This window comes from Ovis canadensis, chromosome 1 (genome assembly GCF_042477335.2).
Source record: "Ovis canadensis isolate MfBH-ARS-UI-01 breed Bighorn chromosome 1, ARS-UI_OviCan_v2, whole genome shotgun sequence".
In the NCBI taxonomy this organism is placed as follows: domain Eukaryota; kingdom Metazoa; phylum Chordata; class Mammalia; order Artiodactyla; family Bovidae; genus Ovis; species Ovis canadensis.
Window position 1 is genome coordinate 104,822,711 of NC_091245.1, and position 20,154 is coordinate 104,842,864.

Below are 20,154 nucleotides of genomic sequence, written 5' to 3' on the forward strand. Positions count from 1 at the left end.
CCATCCCCCCGCACTGCTGGACTTGCCTCTCTGGTCCGCAGCCCCTTACAAGGTCAGAGTACGGGGGCCTGTAAGTTGCTAAGGTCCGATGCCTGACTCAGGGGCCTAGGTTCTGGCTGTCCTGCTGGCAAGCACTCAGGCCTGGGTGTCAGAGAGACCGAGGTCTGAAGTGGAGTTCTGCCATTTGCTAGAAGATGGGGCCACAGATGGAAAATATCACTTGGTGAGACTGGTGCCAACCGGAATCAACACAAAGGGGAGTGATTAACATTCTTCCCAGAAACACTCAGCTTGAGAGATGCATTCTGCCGTCCTCTGATAAATCTAGGAACTTCCCAACTCTCAGAAAGGAGCTAAAGGCAGTTTCAGAAAAAGAAAGGTAACTCAGGAAGGTGAGCAGTGATTTTTAAAACCATAGGGTATTGCTCATGAGGAAGTGGTTTAAAGAGAGATGTTCTAAGAGACCAACGTATAATACTAGGAAATGGTTGTAGCAAAGAAGTTAAGACGTTGGAGTCTGAGACTGAATCTTAACTCCACTGTATTCTAGCTCCATTGATCGAGATCTTTCAGCCAGAAGAGATGGCAGTTCAAGGCAAGCTCACTGAAGAAAAAGGGGGATATACTGTGTTACATAACTGGTAAGGTCACTGTGATAATTCACAGGTCAATGAACCACAGCCCCAGGACGCAGAACTTAAGGCCATCCCTCTATTTGTCCATCCTTCTCTCATCACTGTCTCTGCATGTTACCTTCACTCTCACTGTAACAAGGTCTCTATATATCAAGGAATGTAGCCACAGACTGTTCCAGCTTCATAAACCCAGGGCTCACACATCCCAGGAAGAGCCTTGATTGGCCCCACTTGGCTCACGTACTCAGCTGTTGACCAATCCCTGCTTCCAGGGATGCAGGGTGTTATAAATGGCCAGCGTGGGTAAGGTGCCCAGCCTACCATCAAGAATCTCTTTCCAAATGGAGGAAGCAAGTTACCGCAGTCACTACACTCACGACTTAACCCCCGATGGGAGACAGGAGGTTCCCATCACTCCTGTAAAATGAGGACACTATCATCTACCACACAGATCAAACGAGATAACACAGGTAGAGACCCAGTGAGCACTCAGTGAATGCTATTACATACAGCAGTAGAAGCAGAAACCAGGATATACAGTGAGACACAACGTCATTGCCCAGGTGGGGTCGTCTGACACGTCAGCAGCATGAAGCCAGGATCAAGCCCCACACGTCCACTGAAACTCAAGGACCGTAGTCTGCTTCTAGTTTCCCCGTCAACATTTATACATTTTTTTTAGCCCTTATCTTGTCTTCTGCTAATCTCAGGGATTTCCTAGGTGGCTCAACAGTCAAGGACGCGGGTTTGATTCCTGGGTCAGAAAGATCCCCTGGAGAAGGAAATGGCAACCCACTCCAGTATTCTTGCCTGGAGAATCCCCACGGACAGAGGAGCCTGGCAGGAAGAGTCAGACATGACTGAGCATGCACCCACAGTTTCAGATATTAACACTTTTTAATATAAAACTAAGATCATGGCATCCGGTCCCATCATTTCATGGCAAATAGATGGGGAAACAGTGGAAACAGTGGCTGACTTTATTTTTGGGGGATCCAAAATCACTGCAGATGGTGATTGCAGCCATGAAATTAAAAGACACTTACTCCTTGGAAAGAAAGTTATGACCAGCCTAGATAGCATATTCAAAAGCAGAGACATTACTTTGCCAACAAAGGTCTGTCTAGTCAAGGCTATGGCTTTTCCAGTGGTCATGTATGGATGTGAGAGTTGGACTGTGAAGAAAGCTGAGTGCCGAAGAATTGATGCTTTTGAACTGTGGTGTTGCAGAAGACTCTTGAGAGTCCCTTGGACTGCAAGGAGATCCAACCAGTCCATTCTAAAGGAGATCAGCCCTGGGTGTTCTTTGGAAGGAATGATGCTAAAGCTGAAACTCCAATACTTTGGCCACCTGATGCAAAGAGTTGACTCATTGGAAAAGACCCTGATGCTGGGAGGGATTGGGGGCAGGAGGAGAAGGGGATGACAGAGGATGAGATGGCTGGATGGCATCACCGACTCGATGGACATGAATTTGGGTGAACTCCAGGAGTTGGTGATGGACAGGGATGCTGTCCATCTGGGATGCTGCGATTCATGGGGTTGCAAAGAGTCGGACACGATTGAGCAACTGAACTGAAAGTGAACTGAACTGAATATAAAAATAATAAAGAAAATCTTAAAATTGAGGAAAGTCTGCTCGTTTCCTTCATTCATTCTCCTAGCTTGGAAATGAACATATTTTGTCCAAATAATTGGTAAAACATCTAGGACCAGCTTCACGTATAGCAGCTTGGTGACAACCAAGGCTGATCTGGTTCAATGCCTCCCCAAACCCCATGTCATGGGTAAGGAAATTGATTCCCTGCATGAGGGAAGACACAGACGTCATCATCCCAGGTTACTCAGGATGTTAAGATCATCCACCTCTAGTTCTCCCGGCTGTTTATTCAACAACCAACCTCTGGTCTTTATTTGGATTCTCACAGAAACCTTCCTTCTGGTAAGAAATCGAGCTGGTTTCTGGAATGTTTGTGTTCATCACACAGTCATAAGAATTCACAAGAATTAGTGTCTCGGGACAAGCTCATCCTTGAGTTAAATAATAAAGACTTTTTAAACCTGCCCAGCTTCTGGCTTGATAAACATCTGCTTCTAAAGCAGAAAGAGGGCAGCAGTCAAGCAGGAGGGGAGAAACTCGAATGTACTGAGTGTTTACTCTGTGTAAACATTGTTTCAAGCACTCTACCTACATTATCTAATTTAATCCTCCCAACCACCCTGTAATGTGGGGAATGTCTGTGATTAATAGATCAGGAAACAGAAGCTCAGGGGATTAAGCATAGAGCCAGGACTGAAACGCAGGTTGGCCTGGCCGCAGAGCTCCACTCCTCAATCACCCGCACTCCCTGCCTCCCCTTCACCCAAAGTTTCGTTTCCAGCCACTTCCCTGGTTGCTCTTCCTCTCTCTGCTGTTGGCTGACATTAGTGTTCGACCCTTTCCCCCTTTCTTGCTTCCCTCCATCTCCTTTCTTTCTCCCCCTCTTTCTCACAGCATCATCATCCTTTCACTTTGGTGGTGGTTTAGGCACTCAGTCGTGTCCGACTCTTGTGACCCCCGTGGACTGTAGCCCGCCAGGCTCCTCTGTCCATGGGATTCTCCAGGCAAGAATACTGGAGTGGGTGGCTATTTCCTTCTCCAGGGGATCTTCCTGACCCAGGAATCAAACCCGGGTCTCCTGCATGGCAGGCAGATCCTTTACCTACTTGAAAGAGTGTGACTCTGCATTCAGGCCGCCCCACCCTCCCCTGAGAGTCTCAGGCTGTCACCGATCCCCTGGTCATCTAATGGGCATCACCCTGCCGCCTTCTGTAGAAACCCCAGAGCCAGCCAGACAGCCTCACCAGCCCAGGTCCTCACTGAGCACAGAGCGAGTGCTGCCGGGTATTCCTGGGAACCTCACCTGGCCACCTCTTCCCCTCTGTGCCTGTAGCTACAGCCTCACCCCAGCTGCCCTGGGAGAGCAACCTCCTGACCTGTCTCTTCCTGGATCACAGCCCCTCCCTTCTTTCATTCTGATCATAGCTATCCATTCTATCCCTCACTTATTCAAGAAACTTCTAGATCTCTTCACTGACCACCGCATCATTTAAACTCTTCAGTGTGTTTGAAGAATCTAAAAAGAAATTATATAAATGAACTTATCTACAAAACAGAAACAGACTCACAGACTTCGAGAACAATCCTACGGTTAACAGGGAAGGAGGATGGGGGAAGGGATAGTTAGGGAGTTTGGGACCTACATGTACACACTGCTGTACTGAAAATGGATAATCAACAAAGACCCACTGTGTAGCATAGGAAAATCTGTTCAATGTTATGTGGCAGCCTCAATAGGAGGGGAGTTTGGGGGAGAATGGATACAAGTATATGTGCAGCTGAATTGCTTTGCTGTGCACCTAAAACTCTCAAAACATTGTGAATTTGCTATACTCCAATATAAAATAAAAAGGTTTTGTTTTTTTTTTTAATAAATAAGTAAACTCCTCAGTGTGGCTCTCAAGGGTACAGCTCTCCATTTCATACACTCATTCATACACTCAACAAATGTTAATTAGGTAGTAACACTGCAGCAGGCCCTGGGGATACATTGGTGAAAAAAAACCAGACACATTCCTTACACTGGTGGGGCATGTAATCAAGTGAGGGTGACAGCAAGTAAACGTAAATTACAAGTTGTAGTAAGAGCTATGCATGAAAACCAACGGGCGCAATGAGAGAGAAGCATCACCTGGGCAGGGTGGTCAGGAAAGGCCTCCTGAGGGAGGAGGCGTTCCCCCAAAGGGAGGGAGGATGAGCATTCCAGGCACTGACCCAGAGATGGGAGGGGATTTGGGGTGTGAGAGAAGCAAATGAAGGCCAGTGTGGATGGGGCATGGATGGCGAGGGAGAGATTAGCACAAGTTGGAGCTGCAGAAGTCAGAAGGGGGTCAAGTCATGCAGAGCCTTGTTGGCCAGTGTAAGGAGTTACGAGTTTTATTCTAAGTACAAAAGGACACCGGGGAAGGATTTTAGGTAATAGGATGGCATAATCTAACTTCATTCTTAAACATGACCCTGGGGCACTCTCGATGAAAAATGGCAGAGTACACAGCAATACGGACGGACCAGAGATTATTAAACTGAGCGAAGTAAGTCAGACAACAACAAATATCATATGGTATCACTTAATACGTGGAATCTCAAAAAACGATTCAGGGATTCCCTTGGCAGTCCAGGAGTTAAGACTCTGAGCTTCCAATGCAGGGCGTATGGCTTCAGTCCCACGTTTGGGAACGGAGATCCCACATGCCGCACGGTGAGGCCAAAAAATTAACTAATTAATCAAAAATGTTTAATAAAATTTAAAAATGATGTAAGTGAACTTATTTACAAAAGAGAAATAGACTCAGACCTAGAAAACAAACTTATGGTTACCAAAGGGGATGGGGAAATGATAAATTAAGAGGTTGGGATTAACATATTCGCGTTACTTATAGGACATTCCATCCAAAAGCAGCAGAATAGACTTTTTCCTCAGTGCATAGGGAATATTTTCCAGGATAGATCACATATTGGGCCGCAAATCAAGCCTCGGTAAATTCAAGAAAATTGAAATGATATCAAGCGTCTTTTCCAAGCACAAGGTTATGAGCTTAGAAATCAATTACAGGGGAAAAAAAAAAACTGGAGAAAACACAAGTACGTAGAGGCTCAACAATATGTTACCAAATAACCAATGGACCTCTGAAGAAATCAGAGGCAATCAAAAAGTAAATAGAGGCCACTGACAATGAAAGCACAGCAATCCAAAACCCACGGGCACAGCAAAAGCAGTTGTGAGAGAGAAGTTTATAGCAACATAACCTTACCTCGGGAAACAAGAAAAATCTCAAACAAGTGTATACACACTACTATATACAAAAGAAGTAAACAGCAAGGACCGACTGTATGGTGCAAAGAACTATATTGACGGTAAAGAATCTGAAAAAGAATATGCGGAAAGTGTACGTATAATTGAATCACTGCTGACACTTGAAACTAACATAACACTGTAAATTAACTACACTTCAATTTAAAAAAGGAAGAAATAAAACGGAATTAGACTTCTATTTCCCTCTGATTGAGATGTAACATTCGTACTTTTTGTAATTCATAGCGAAGCTCACAAGAAAGGAAATTTCCAGAGGCCCAAAGCAAAGGAGAAACCAAACACTAAGGAGTGAGCGTGAGTTAATGCTCCAGCTGTCCTTGGGAAGGGGTGGTTTCTAGTCTTAGAAACAAAGGGCTTCAGTTTTTAGTGACCAGTTGAGAAGAAATGAGTCTTTTATCTGGAAGTAGCTGGGAACTGGAAAGCCCCTTACACGAAGCAAGACCCTCAAAGGACTGCTTCCTTAGTGAAAGAATGGCCTGAAAGGGAAATCTCCCACCAGCAAAATGAGATTACAAAGAAGCTCCTATAGCTTGGCCTGGACTCTGGACGGGGAAAAATAGTTTTCCTAGAGAAATTTTAACCTTGGGTTTGCCTTTGTGCGGATTTGGGATTTTAGTTTATGGGGCTGGCATGGTTCTGAAAATCTGGAAATAAAAAGTTAGCATAAAAAGTGGTGCTAAACTGGTAATGGCCTGGGGTACTCAATGAAAGCAAAATGATTTTGAAGGCCCAAACTCTTAAAACAGATTAACCAAGATTTCTCTGGATAAAACTGAGAGTGACATTTGAAAAATTACATAAAAGAGGCAGTTTTGCAGGGGAGAAATATATATATATATATATAAAACTCATCAACATGGACTAAGAAGACTAAAGCCCTATAACTATTAAAGAAATTAATGACTAGTATAAATCCACACAACAAAGATAAAAATTTAAAATAAAACAGATCCTGATGATTTTTGCCGACGTTCACCAAATAGCCAAGAAAAAAAAGTTATACAAAACTTATATTTCCAGAAAACACAAAAAGAGAAAATAGTGCCTAGCTTACTTTATGAGGCAGATACAAAATAGTCTTTGAGGTAAAGACTGCTAGTTGTCCCATTACTTATTCTCCTCTTATCTCTTGTAGCAAAAGAACACTCACTTTTAAGTTCAAGTAAAGGCCACAGTCCCCAGTCCTCCTTGCCACATGACTAGGCTCTGGCCAAGAGAAGTAGATAAAAGTGATGAAACAGAGTGGGAAACTGTGGGGCCTTCCCGGGGCAAACCCCACCCCACCATCCATGCCCTCCACTTGCTGCTTCTTCACAGAAAACCTTTGGTCTCCCAGGCATTCCATGAGTCACAAAAAGCCAGCTCAAGAGTCAAGGATTGAAAGAATGTGAATATATAATAACAAAAGATAGAAGCGGGGCCAGGAGAACTAGTAATAATTTAAACAACAGGTCAGCCATCTGGCAGTCCCAGAAATCCTAGCTTCTCCTGAAAGACATGGAAACCAGTGTCCAACACAAATTCCTGAGCTGTTTTGTGAATAACTAAAACCATCACCAGAAGGAAAAGGCTAGCTGCATGATGACCAAACTGTAGCCTTGATATAAGCTGCTCCATCTTGAGCAGTACTGATATCTACAGCTTGCCTAACGTCAGAAATGGGCCTCAAGGGAATATGGACAAATCAACCCTGGAGCTGTAGATTACAGATGATACTGACCAGGTCACTGCATGGCCGGTACTGAGAAGCTGGTCAGAGCTGACTGTGCTGGTCTGCATGTAGCCCCTGCCTGCACACCCTGAAAGGTCCCAGTTTTCCCCTATAAAACCCTTTTCCATCTAACTGGCAGCTGAGAGATGGTTTTGGTAACACTCATCCATCTTCCGAGATTGCCGACATCCTGAATAAAGCATCTGTGTTTTCCCATCAACCCTTGTCTCTCAAACATTGACTTCTGAGCTGAACCTGGATTTGGTCCCAACTCCGGCCAGTAACAGTGATATATGCAACTTTTGTTTGTTTGTTTGTTTGGTATGTGTAAGTTCTGATTCATGCCCTTAATGGCAGAGAACATGCCGTCGTCCCCTCACTGCTGCTTAAAATAAAGATGGGCCATTGAAACCATACAAACCAGAGACAGCTGAGCAGAACCACCAAACCAGCCCTACACCACAAATCTCCAGATAGTACAAGATAAAGAAGTCAATTTCTGCCTCCTCCTTGCCTCTGCTATTTTTGGTATTCGTTACACAGCCAAATCTGTGGACTAAGTAGATCACCCTAGATGCTAACAGCAGAAATGTACCATATGAGACAGGAAAATTAGAAATCAATCTCAATTATGCTTACAGATGCAGAATCCTAAATAAACTATTAGCAAATGGAATCCAGCATTACAGTTGGGAAAAATGCATCATGATTAAGTTGGGTCAATGCCATGAAAGCAGAGATGGTTTTAACTGTATTAATGTAAGTCACCTTATTAACAGGTTAAAAATTAAAATTATATGATTATTTCAACAGATGCCAGAATAAATTCAATACCCATTTGTAATAAAAACTCTTAGTGATCTAAGAATGGAAAGAAATATTTTAACTAACAAAGAGCAAAAATCTATCAAAAACCCACTGCAATTTCATTCTCAATAGTAAATGAATGCTTTAAATTATTCTTATAAAAGCCAAGAACAAGGAAAGGATTCCCACTATTACCACCTTACTCAACATTAAATTGAAGATTATGGCCATTTTCCTTAAGGTCTAAGGATTAGAAAAAGAATAACAAGATGATCGCCTCCCTCCATGGAAAGACAAGAACTCTTGACAGCTGACTACAAACAGGACAATATAAAAGCCCTGTCAAGATAAGAAGCTGATGAAAATAGGTGTGGGATGACCTAAGGCAGCCAAGCCTCCTCCTCCTGTAAATCCCCAGAGCTGGAGGATGAAAGACACTGTCTCTTCCCAGAGTTTTAAGTTAAAGTTTGGAGGTATGTCCCTCCCCACAATGCTGCCTAGTAGAGGGGCTGCAAAGAAAATAGTGACCCTAGTTCTCTGGTGTCTTTGGCTGAGGGGCCAAACACCATCAGCAGACACAGTAACTGAGAACAAATCCCACTCCAGCCCAGGAAACATATACTTGCAAGCCAAAATAATCAGAACCTGAAGTGATTAACTATTATAATGACATAGAAAAAAGAGCAACCTAAACCGTTTGGAGCAGAAATGTTGAACTTGATGAACCGAGAAGTTAAAATAAGATAATAAATATCCTCAAAATATAAAGAACACACGATAGAAATAAAAAACAAGAAGCCATAAAAAAAGAACTGAGTAGACATATCAAATATGTAAGACATATTCATTGACATTAAAAGCACAACATTGGGGAAAAAATAAAGGATAGACACAGCTGGAGAACAAATGAGTGAACTGGGAGATCAGGCTGAAGAATCTCCCAGTTCAGTTCAGTTCAGATGCTCAGTTGTGTCCAGCTCTTTGCAACCCTATGGACTGCAGCATGCCAGGCTTCCCTGTCCATCACCAACTCCCGGAGCTTGCTCAAACTCATGTTCATTGAGTCTGTGATGCCATCCAACCATCTCATCCTCTGTCGTCCCCTTCTCCTCCTGCCCTCAATCTTTCCCAGCATCAGGGTCTTTTCCAGTGAGTCCGTTCTTCTCATCAGTTAGCCAAAGTATTGGAGTTTCAGCTTCAGCATCAGTCCTTCTAATGGATATTCAGGACTGATCTCCTTTAGGATTGACTGTTTGGATCTCCTTGCGGCCCAAGGGACTCTCAAGAGTCTTCTCCAACGCCACAGTTCAAAAGCATCAATTCTTTGGAGCCCAGCCTTCTTTATGGTCCAACTCACATCCATCCATGACTACTGAAAAAACCATAGCTTTGGCTATACGGACCTTTGTCAGGAAAGTAATGTCTCTGCTTTTTAATATGATGTTTAGGTTCATCATAGCTTTTCTTCCAAGGAACAAGCGTCTTTTAATTTTATGGCTATAGTCACCATCTGCAGTGATTTTGGAACCCAAGAAAATAAAGTCTCCCAGAGGGCAGAAGAAAAGATTAGAGAGACAGAATATTTCAAAAGATGCTAAATGACATAAAAAGTGTGAGATCAGGATAATAGGATTCCCCAAAGAGCGGAAGAAGAAAAGGGGTCAGATATAGCTGAAGAAATATGGTAATAGATTTCTGAGAATTAGAGAAAGGTGAAAGGTCTCAGGTTGAACACATTTGCTAAGTGGTAACTGGGGTAACTAAGAGGGGGGAGGGGGGAAACACATTCAAACTCATATGGAAATTTAAGAACTTCAAATCAGATAAAATTCTAAATATCTTCAAAAGAAATACAAAGGAACCAAAATCAAAGTGATATCAGACTCCTCAAAAGAAACACTAAATGCAAGAAGACAAAATAGCAATTTTTTTCCTAGTTTTCTTTTTTATTGGAATATAATTGCTTTACAATGTTGTGTTAGCTTCTGCTATGCAATGAAGTGAATCAGCTATACATGTACATATATCCCCTCCCTCCTGGACTTCCTTCCCACCCATCTGGGTCATCACAGAGTGCCAGGTGAGCTTCCTGTGCTTTCTAGCAGGTTCCCACAATGTTTTAAAATATTCAAAGAAATCTTGCAAAGAGCCAAATAGTCAATCAAATGTGAGGGTATTAAAAAATATCCTCAGTGCAGGCCAGTGGTTAGAACTCTGTGATTCCACTTCAGGGGAGAGGAGGGAAAGGGGACAACTCCAGGGAACTAAGATCCCGCAAGCTGTGCAGTGGCAAAAAAATAAAATAAAATATGATATTTTAAAAGGCCAAAGGGCAATGGGGAGGGAGAATGAAATGGTTAGTTGGAGAGAAGAATCTCCAGCTGCTGCAGGTTATATTTGCAAAAAGAAAAAGAAAACGGACTTGGCACAGAATTTTATTATCAGCCTGAGGGAAAGCACTTGAAGGACAAGACAGCTAGCATTTGATTGGGGACTTAAGCAAAAGAAGAATCAACCTGAATTTCAGGGACTGTCAAGATGATGGGATGAGAGAGAGAGGAAATGACAAGACTAAAAGAATAAGAGGGTGTGAAAAAGTACTTTTCCTGTTAATGGAAATATAAAATGAATTATACACTTTGAAATATTCCAAGGAGGAACATGGGGTTAAGTTAAAGCAATCACAACATTTTTTTAATTTAAATTTATTTATTTTAATTAGAGGCTAATTACTTTACAATATTGTATTGGTTCTGCCGCACATCAACATGAATCCGCTACGGGCATACACATGTTCCCCATCCTGAACTCCCCTCCCACCTCCCTCCCAGTACCATCCCTCCAGGTCATCCCAATGCACCAGCCCTAAGGATCTTGTATCGAACCTGGACTGGTGATTCGTTTCTTATATCATATTATACATGTTTCCATGCCATTCTCCCAAATCATCCCACCCTCTCCCTCTCCCACAGTCATTTTTTAAATATAGAAGGCACAACTTTTGAAATATAAGAAGAAAGTTGGCTTTATCCATTGGAAAGCAAGAAAGAAAAAAAGATGGGGGGGGAGAATGACTGAAAGAGCACACTATGTGAAAAATCAAAATAAAATGGCAAAATAAGTCTTAATACTATATAGATATCTGTAATGTGTGTTATCAGCTCAGTCCTGTATGACTCTTTGAGACCCCATGGACTGTAGCCTGCCAGGCTCCCCTGTCCACGGAATTCTCCAGGCAAGAATACTGGAGTGGGTTGCCATGCCCTTCTCCAGGGAATCTCCCCGACCCAGAGATCGAACCTGAGTCTCCTGCATTGCGGACAGACTCTTTACCATATGAGCCATCAGGGAAATTCCAGTGTCTGTAATAAAGATGAACAAAAGAAACACACTTCTTAAAAGATTCTCAGATTGGGTTTAAAATTATTTTCAGCAATATGTTGCATACAAGAGAAACATTTAAAAGAAATGTTTTAAATATTTACATGTATATATATATATATATATATATATATATATATATATATATATAGCTGAGCCCCTTTGCTGTTCACTTGAAATTACCACAACATTGTTAATTGGCTATACCCCAATACAAAATGTTTTTGTGTTAAAAAAAAAAACATTAAATTTAAAATATTTTAAATAAATTAAAAAAAAAAAAACCAGAATGTGATGCTGGAGAGGATGCTTCAGAGTCCCTTGGACAGCAAGGAGATCAAACCAGTCAATCTTAAAGGAAATCGACCCCAAATATTCTTTGGAAGGACTGATGCTGAAGCTGAAGTTCCAATACTTTGGTCACCTGATGCGAAGAGCTGACTCATTGGAAAAAACCTTGATGCTGGGATAGATTGAGGGCAGGTGGAGAAGGGGAGGACAGAGGATGAGATGGTTGGATGGCATCACCAACTCAATGGACATGAGTTTGCGCAAACTCCAGGCGATAGTAAAGGACAGGGAAGCCGGCCATGCTGCACTTCATGGGGCTGCAGAGTCAGACACGACTTAGTGACTGAACAACAACAAAATTAAAAAAAAAAAAAAGGTGAAAATACACCAGGTAAACATAAAGCATAAGAAATATCAGAATATAAAGCGTAAGAAGTATCAGGGGCACTTCTCTGCTGGTCCAACAGCTAAGACTCTGAGCTCCCAATGCAGGGCGCCCAGGCTCCACCCCGTCAGGGAGCTAGATCCAACATGCTGCAACTAAGACTGACTGCAGCCAAATAAAAACATAAACACTTGCTGGTTTTTTTAAAGAAATATCAGGGGAGTAATTTTGATGTGTGATAAAAGAGAATTCAAGTTGAAAAAATATAAGAAACGAGAGGAACATAATACAAGAAAATACCAACATCATGAACATACAAACACCAGTACTATCGCCCCAAACTATATAAAGCAACAGCTAACAAAACTTCTGGAAGAAAGAAACAAAAATTATGGTTAGAAACTGTAATACACTCTTTTCGGAAACTGATTAAGGAGACAAAAAATAAACAGATATAAAATGGCTGAATGATGTTATTGGTAAATTCATTCTATTAGTCTATGCTGCTGCTGCTGCTGCTGCTGCTAAGTCGCTTCAGTCGTGTCTGACTCTGTGCAACCCCATAGACGGCAGCCCACCAGGCTCCTCCAACCATGATATTTTCCAGGTAAGAGTGCTGGAGTGGGGTGCCAGTGCCTTCTCTGCTATTAGTCTATACATATATATAAAATTCTATACTCAACAAAAAGAAAATAAATACATGTGGATCCTGTAATATTGAATAAACTCTAGGATGCAAAAGAAGTCTCAATAGGTTCCAAAGAATCATTATTACACAGGTTATAATTATGTTTCCTTATTGTAATACAACAGAAATTTTAATTAATAGGTAATAAAAGTTTTAAAAGAAATAGAAAAAAAATAAAAAGGGCTCTAGTGTTCATCAACAGTATAGAGAAATAAATTAGAGCATATTTAAACAATGAAATATGATACAGTAATGAAAACAAATCAACTCCATCAATATGGATAAAACAAGAGAGGAAGTTGCAAAAGACTCTGCGTTACAGTACTATTTACTTAAAGTGCAAGAACATGCAATACTAAATAACATATTGCTTAGGAATATGTATATATGTGATCAAAATTATCTTTTTTAACCAAGAGAATCGTAAACACAGAATTGGGGATGGTGATGTATGAGAGCAAACTTTGCCACCCCAAAGTGAGTCCCTTTGGCTTGAAGATTCATTTAATGTTAAGAAACATAAGATTCAGAAAGTCTTTCTTTTTTGTTGCTGTTCTTCAGTCACTAGGTCGTGTTCAACTCGAGATCCCATGATCTGCAGCACGCCAGGCTCCTCTTTCCTCCACTATCTCCTTTGCTGCTGCTGCTAGGTCACTTCAGTCGTGTCCGACTCTGTGAGACCCCATAGACAGCAGCCCACCAGGCTCCGCTGTCCCTGGGATTCTCCAGGCAAGAACACTGGAGTGGGTTGCCATTTTCTCCTCCAATGCATGAAAGTGAAAAGTAAAAGTGAAGTCACTCAGTCATGTCCAACTCTTAGCGACCCCATGGACTGCAGCCCACCAGGCTCCTCCATCCATGGGATTTTCCAGGCAAAAGTGCTGGAGTGGGTTGCCATTGCCTTCTCCAACTATCTCCTTTAGTTTGTTCAAAATTCCTGTCCATTGAGTCAGTGATGCTATCTAACCACCTCATCCTGTGCCACCCTCTTCTCCTTTTGCCTTCAATGTTTCCCAGTATCAGGGTTTTTTCTAATGACCCAGCTGTGTGCACCTTTTTACCTCCCCCTTAGCTGCCGAAACTGTATGTGTTTATTTTTTGGTTGAGCTGGATATCTGTAGCCTTGCGTGGGTTTTCTCTGGCTGCAGCCAGCAGCCGTGGGGGAGCGAGGAGGGAGGGGTGCTACTCCTCCTTGCAGCGCCCTGGCTTCACATTGAGTGGCTTTTCCTGTTGCAGAGAACAGGCTTTAGGCGCCTGGGCTTCAGTGGTTTCGGCACAGAGACTCAGCAGTTGTGGCGCGTGGGCTTAGTTGCTCCACAGCATGTGGAATCTTTCGGAACCAAGGATCAAATCCATGTCCCCCTGCACTGGCAGGTGGATTCCTATCCAGTGCCCCACCTAAAGAATTTAGATAAAAGCCAAAACAAAGCTATCACCAAAGTTATCTGCAGAGAATCTAGACTAGGTGTGGTAGGGCAAGATCAGAGTCCACTAGTGTCCCATTGTCTCCTCATGGCCCAGCAAACATTTATTTACCAAATATTTGCTTTTCTATCTCTGAATTATCTTCCTTCCCTCTGAAGATCCAAACCACTGCCCCCCAAATTCCTCTTTTGTCTTTGGTTGAAGATGTTACTCAAAGTGAGGGTTTTGCCCATTCTGGTGAGATACTAATATGCGGTTTTCCTGGGTCTCTCCCACATATACGTATTATTAAATTTTTGTTTGATTTTCTCCTGTGAATTGGTCTCATGTCAATTCAATTCTTAGACCAGCCAGAAGAACCTAGGAGGGCAGAGGAAAATTTCTTCCTCAACACTGGCTACAGCTGTGGAGAAGGTCGGTGCAATAAAGGATTGCACGTGGAGGCCTTCACCTAGATCTGTAAGTTTTGATTGTTTTAAGGGACCCGAAGCAAATATTTTTTAATGTTTGAATTCAGAAAAGATTATGATTGGATGCTGTGCTATTTTCTGTACTTTTCTATATATATGAAATATTTCATCATTTAAAGAGTAGAAAAAGAAAATGAAAGGAGAGAGCATCCATGAAGGGAAAATAAGCCACAGACAAGGTAAAAAAAGTTGTTTAGCCTGAGATTTTCCCTTGGAACTCGCATCGGCAGCAAATGGAGGAGCCATGTCTATAGGGTACAGAGAAAAAGAATGTAGGACTGAGAATTTTATGCCCTGCCAAGCAGCAAGTCTCAAGCTGAAAGAACTCAGGAAATACAGAAGCCAAGAGCCTTTTGAAATCCAATCAACCAAATAATTACTCACATAAAGGATGCTGAAATGAAGCCAGGCTAAAAGGTCTGTTTGTGAGTGCTGAATTCATAGAACTAAAACTAAACTTGCCTTGGAAATCGTGGTTACAAAAACAGAATGTAAATATTGTATATGTCAACATTTTAAAATTAGCTAATATAACTCTCAGCAATCGGTAGATTGGGAGAGGGGAAATGGAAGGAAGCATAAATATACTGTTTTCCTCATCCTTCTGGTAGGTGCTGAGCAATTGGTTTTTTATCTCTGACTCTTTTACACATTAATACTTCTTATGATGAAAAATAACTTACCTGAAATTCAGTAATTTGTTCATTTTCCCTCTGCTACTTGTCCCTTTTATCTACAAGCAAAACTTAAAATAGCTTCTTTTATTATAAATAACATGTACTGTGTTCCCATTTTTGTAACTTTTTATTCTGTAATCTATCTATCAGTCTTTCTAGCTGTCTGTACTGATGGAGAGAGTGCCAAATGGTATTCAACAAATGGTTAATGCTTATTTCTGGACAGTGGGATAGTGATTAATTTTTTTCTTTCTTCTCTGTAACTTGCTGCTTAATTTATTGTTCTTGTTGCTGCTACTGATGGATATGGGTCATGGGCATTCCTTTAGAAGGAAAAAAGATGACCTTGGCAGTTATTTCAAGAATGAATTGAAGCAGGATTTGTGGGAAGCAGAGAAGACTGGCCCTTGCCGTAACAGGGAGATAGTGATGGCTTTGAAATGATGGGAAGGGTGGTGGTTCAGTGGTTAAGACTCTGTGCTTTTATTGCATGGGGCACGGCTTCGATCCCTGGTCAAGGAACTAAGATCCTGCATGTCACATGGCCAAAAGAATTTTTTTTTAAATTTTTAATTAAAAAATTAATGAGGTGATGGGAAGGGCATTATAAAGAGAAAGAAGTAAATATTTTGAGATTTATTTTTAAATAGAAGAACTTGACTATCAATTAGGTATGGTGAGTAAGATGTAAGGAAGAACCCAGGAAGACTTCTGGATTTGACTTGAGCATGTGCAGATGATAGCACCATTAACATGGGAGGTGGGGTTGAGGACATGCATCACCAAGGAGAACCAAGAGTTTCTTGTTGGACTTGGTCAGTTTCATGTACTGTGAGTCATCCACATGGAAGTTCACTTGTTCAACAAATATTCTGTGTGTGTGTGTGTGTGTGCGCGCACGTGCTCAGTTGTATCCGACTCCTTGTGACCCCGTGGACTATAGCCCGCCAGGCTCCTCTGTCCATGGGATTTCCCAAGCAAGAATACTGGAGAGTGGGACATGGAAGCAACTTAGATGTCCATCAGCAGACGAGTGGATAAGAAAGCGATGGTACATATACACAGTGGAGTATTACTCGCCATTAAAAAGAATACATTCAAATCAGTTCTAATGAGGTGGATGAAACTGGAGCCTATTATACAGAGTGAAGCAAGCCAGAAAGAAAAACACCAATGCAGTATACTAACACATATATATGGAATTTAGAAAGGTGATAATGATAACCCTGTATATGAGATACAGCAAAAGAGACACAGATGTATAGAACAATTTTTTGGACTCTGTGGAAAAGGGAGAGGGTAGGATGATTTGGGAGAATGGCATTGAAACATGTATATCATATGTGAAGCGAATCGCCAGTCCAGGTTCGATGCATGAGACAGGATGCTCGGGGCTGGTGCACTGGGATGACCCAGAGGGATGGTACGGGGAGAGAGGAGGGAGGGGGGTTCAGGAGGGGGAACACGTGTATACCTGTGGCAGATTCATGTTGATGTATGGCAAAACCAACACAATATTGTAAAGTAAAAAAAAAAAGAATACTGGAGTGGGTTGCCATTTCCTTCTCCAGGAGATCTTCCCAACCCAGGAATTGAATCCAGTCTCTTGCGTCTCCTGCATTGGCAGGCAGGTTCTTTACCACTGAGCCACCTGGGAAAACCCAACAAATATTAAGTACTTACTATGTGCTAGGCACTGGGGGACACTGAAGTGAACAAGTGAGACAATGAAATCTTTCCTTGTGGTGCTTGCAATACACAATGAAGAAAAAGTGAAAACACGTGGAATTTTAGAGGTCGTGAGTGCCATGAGGAAAGACAAAGCAGGAAGTGCGGATAGGGTATACCAGCCTGTGGGGGGGTTCAGTTTTAGCTAAAGTGATCAGGAAGGCTCTACTGAGAGAGTGACATTTGACCAAAGACCTTAAGTAGAGGACGGAGATGCCACGGGACTATCTGGGGAAGACAACTGTGCTCTAGTACTGAAAGAAGGGGTTGTGAAAACCTCTCTTTATAGGCAGACTTTCGATTGGTAACTGAAGTGGGGGGGTTTGGGGGCGCGTTTTGTAGGACTGAACCCTTAACTGGTGGGTCTGATGCTGTCTCCTGGTAGATAAAAATGTCAGAACTGAGCTGAGTTTAGGACACCCTGCTTGGTGACGTGGGGGGAAAACTCACACTCTAAAATTGGAATTGGTGTCAGAATTGCAGATGCTCTTTAGACAGAACCTCTTCTCTTCTCATTTCACTCTCTATCCCTTGCAAGCTCATCCATGCCCAATGCTTCGGTTTCCATCTATATGTTTCACCTTCTCAACCTGCCAATCCAGCCCTGTCCTCTGAACTCTGGATATGTATATCCAACGACTCCTTTGACATTACTACGTAAAACTAAACCTGCTATATCCACACACCTACTCCCCCAAATCTAGGCCTCCTCCAGTTTTCCCTATGGCAATAAATGGCACCACCATCCATCTGGTTTCGCAAGTCAGAAATATCGGTCTCCTGGACACCTGCCTCTTCCTGGTCCATTATGTCCAGTCCATCAAGACCTGATGATTTTACCCCCTAAATCTCTCACAAATGCATCTGCTTCTCACATCTCCCCACCACCCATCTCCCCACAACTCACTGTTCTTTATCTCTGTTTTATTCTTCTTTACACACCATATGATTTCCTTGTTTGCTTGCTGCTCATGTATCTCCACCTGACTAGACTCCAAGCTCCCCAGAGATAGAATACGGGCCAGCAGGTAGTGAGCACTAAACAAGTACATGCTGACTGGGGTAATTGAGCCTGCATGCTCACTCTCTCCACCGGAGTTCAGGAGATGGAGAGCTGAAGCTCCCAAATCGGACTGCCTGGGTCCCACCGCTTATCAGTTGTATGATCTCTGGTAAGTTATGCAACTTCTCTGTGCCTCAGTTTCCTCACCTATCAAACGGGGATAACAGAAGTACTTACTTCACTGGGTTCTGGGAATTGAGGATTAGGGTTTTAATATGTGTGAAACACTCAGAACAGTGCCTGTATAGAGTACGTTTGTTTGTTTAGTTGCTAAGTCGTGTCTGATCCAACTCTTTGCAATGCTATGGACTGCAGCCCACCAGGTTCCTTTGTCCATGGGATTTCCCAGCAAAAGCAGGGGAATTAGCTGCTGTTTCATTCTCCAGGGGATCTTTCTGACCCAGGGATCAAACCCACATCTCCTGCATTAGGCAGATGGATTCTTAACCACCCAGTCACCCCTTGTTGTTCAGTCATTCAGTTGTGTCTGACACTTTGTGACCCCATGGACTGCAGCATGCCAGGCTTCCTTGTCCTTCACTGGAGAAAACCAGAGAGCCACCAGAGAAACCTCGTATAGAGTAAGTACTCAGTAACAATTAACTATTATTTGTTCAAATATCTCTTCACTGGTCTCCCTGCCCCTACTTTACCCCCTCTCTTAATCTTTTCCATGTGGCAAAATAAGTGAACATTTTCAAAATGCAAATCTGAGCACATCACACATCCAAGTTTGAACACACGCGCACCCACGCGTGCACACACACACACACACATGCTCACATTGCTGAAAAAAACCATTCCATGTCTGTCAATCCTTAACATGCCCCTTAGGGACCTCTCCAGCCTCATCTTGTTATTGGGCTTTAGCCACACTCACTTTCCCTCAGTAAAAAGGAGCTTCCTGTCACAGAAACTTTGCATATGATGGTCTTTCTATTTGGGTAGCACTTCTTCCCCTCAACTTTACTTTCACAATCTTCCCCTTGCCTGAATAACTTTTGCTTATCTTTTAAATCTCAAGGGTCACTTCCACAAGGACACCCCCCACTCCCAGACTAAATCAGGTTTCTTTGTTTAAAAATACTATAGGGAATTCCCTAGTGGTCCAGTGTTTGGAATTCCCTATGGTCCAGTGTTTGGAATTCCCTATGGTCCAGTGTTTGGAATTCTCTATGGTCTAGTGTTTGGAATTCCCTATGGTCCAGTGTTTAGGACTCGGTGCTTTCATTATCATGACCCAGGTTTGATCCCTGATCCAGGAACCAAGATCCAAGACACTAGGCCAGGCCAGTGTGAGACCCCAGACAGAGGGACCCTTCTCAGCTCCACTGTGGGACCCCCACAGGAGCCTGTTTCTGGGCCCCATCCCCCTGCTCTGCTCAGGCCCTGCTCAGGCCATCTGGTCCCTGCCTCCTGGGTGAGAGAGAAAGCCTGGCCCTTTGCTGGCCCCAGCACTCCCCAGGGAGGCCTCCAGCCGAGCTGCCTGACCTCGAAGTGGCTGCTTTTGTTCCTTTGGGGCCTCTCTGGCTCCAGGCCCTGGAGCCCAAGCAGTGACTGTTGGTAAGTTTCTCTGACCTCCACTGAACTCAGCGTCATCTCCAGTGCTCTAGGGTTACACTTAGAACCCTCTAAAAATAAGCTGCTAACTGGGGTCACACACCTGCTCATTTCCCACCTGCTGTTCTAAGCGCTTGATGGGTAAAGTGCTGGTCTCCAGGCACAGACCAGGGACAGTGAAGGGAGCTCGATTCTGAGTTGCCCCCGGATCTTTCATGGCATCTGCACACCTTAGGCTTTAAGGAACTGCCACATCAAGTCTTTGGCAAAAGCCTTGAACACAGAAAACTATAAAAGATTGCTAAAAGAAATTAAGGAAGTCACAAATAAAGGGAAAGACATCCCAAATTCATGCATTGGAAGACTTAGCATAGTTTAATGTTCATACTATCCAAAGTGACCTAGAGATTAAATGAAATC